Genomic DNA, 2328 nt, shown 5'->3' with positions numbered 1-2328 from the left:
CGCGCACGTGTGTCCGCCCTCCCGCCCGCCCGGGACACAGCGGAGCGATAACGCCGTGGGCACTGCGGGGGCCACCTGCGGGGCACCAGGGCAGGACAAGGGGTCACCACTTACCCCACCCGCAGGGGGCAGGTGGGTTTAACACTGAACACGGGGAGGGGGCTGGTGGGACTCGCTGGGGTCGCTCTTCACCAGGGCACAGGGGCCCGGGGCGTACGGAGCACGGCCTCTGCATCCCAGCGCCCTGGGCCTCACATGCTGGAGGCTGCTGCTGCTCAGACCCAGCTCCCTTCCTTGCCGCCCTGTGCCACAACCTGGTGCGCCCCAGCCCCGGCAACTCGCAGGCTGTAAAGCAAGAAATGCAGCCTGCTGCCCTTGACCTCATGCCGCGTCCACACGCCTGGCGGAGCTGGGGCCCAGCGCGGGTTGCCAGGGCCGGGGCACTGCCAGGCCAGGCACACCGCGGTAGCGCCAGCAACCCCGTTCCCTCCGCTTAGAAAAATGCCAGCTGAATGGGTGTTGATGGGTATCCGCTGCAGGGGGGGATGCTGGGGCGGCCCTCAGGTCTTGGGCCTTTAGGTCTTGGGGCTGGGGGAAGCCAGGGCATTTGTTGAACACCTACAATGAGCGACTGCTGATGTTGGCAAGGTTCACGCCAAACCCATTTGAACTTGAAAAATCAGCCCTGGAGAGCCTTCTGCTCCAGCATGTCCGACTAGTCTGATACAGGCCCTCGCTCGCAGTTTCTGTTGTCGGTTCCCATTTCCCCACCTTCCCCCCAGAAACTGCATTTCGTGCTGCAAAGCCGAGGGCCCTCCCTGTCTCAAGCCTGCTAGGCGTGCCAGCTTCCTTTGGGAAGGGGGAAGGCCACAGCCACATGACCGTCCCCCTTCGGCTCGGAGCTAAACGAACGAACTGCTTCAGAAATCACTGTGCTTATGTGCACAAGGCAATTAAAGTGGAAGTGGGGAGGGTGCAGTAGCACCGGTGCGAGGTGTGACTTTACATAGCCGAGATATGCGTGTTCCTTCGTACACAAGGAAATGGCCAAGTTCTGCCCCTTGCTCTACATCACAATCATTTATTTGTTTCCTGATACTCTTGGCCAGCTCCACAATAACAGAGACTAGAAATAACAGCTTTGCACACTGAACTTTCCCCCATGGTCAACATCTGTGCAGAACTGTAAAAGGCAGCTAATTTTCTCTTTCAGAAATCACCGCCAGCTTTCACCTGTAACAAACAGATACAGTGCTTTGCTGTGGGCTTCCTGTGGCTTCTACATGTTTTTATCTCCACCGTTCTATATCTCCTATTGGTCATATGGTAATTACTGCCAAAAATAGGGACTTTAACAAAAAAATTAGTAGCATTTGAATTTCGGGATGAAGGGATTTTGGAAGGGCAGCCGGCAGAAGGGAGGATATAATCTAAAAGTTACATGAGCGGCTAGGGAGACATTAACTGGCTCCTAGCTGATCAAATTGGTGAAAATATAATTGTGGCTCCTTTTGTGTTAATGGAGCTCTGCCAGGGATGGATCAGACTCATTACACGCGGTGCCATTTGAAGTGTACTTGGCTACCTGCCAACAGACGTGAAAATAACTGTCAAAATGATCTAAATTTTCTTTTACACTTGCAGAGTGAAAGTGAGGAGGCTGGAAGCTTTGTGGTGTTAGGTATCCTGGACAGTAAAAGGGACATTCTCAGATCCATTTGAATCCAAAATTTAGCATTTCACATAGGCTTGCCACACCAGACTAAATCAATAGTCCACCCATCCCAGGAGCCTCTCTCTGGCTGTGGCTTGTACCAGATGCTTCAAAGGAAGGCCCAGGAAACCGTAACGCACGGACATTACGGGCAGTTCATTAGAGGAAATTTCTTTCCAACTCGAGGCTGGTAGCTGGTCTATACCCTTGAAACAAAAAGGTGTTCATAGCCTTTGTAAAAATCTCTCTTACCCTATTAAATGTAACTGGATCTTCTCATTGGCCAAAATTTTTAAAACTGAAGTTATACTCTTAAGTCTATACCGTGGCACCTTGATGGATGCAGCGTGACATTCAAAACTGCTGAGCGACTGCAGCTAGCCTGCCTCAGTATAGCTCTGATCGCCCAGAAGGATGCCCAGTCCTCTAGGGAACCTACAAGGTCTTCACACCTTATGCCAATGAGTTGCACAGGTTAATTATATATTGAATTTTAAGATGGTTCAGTAAAACAGTTCAATTTTTAGCAAATCCTTCAGTTTCATCACTTTTTTCTTCTCGGGGAAAGTGAATAGGAGAGTTTAATTTACCTTCTCTAATCAGCACCATTCACT

This window comes from Gavialis gangeticus, unplaced genomic scaffold (assembly GCF_001723915.1).
Source record: "Gavialis gangeticus isolate Ggan-Ray unplaced genomic scaffold, GavGan_comp1, whole genome shotgun sequence".
NCBI classification, from domain to species: domain Eukaryota; kingdom Metazoa; phylum Chordata; order Crocodylia; family Gavialidae; genus Gavialis; species Gavialis gangeticus.
This window is presented reverse-complemented; position numbering follows the sequence as displayed.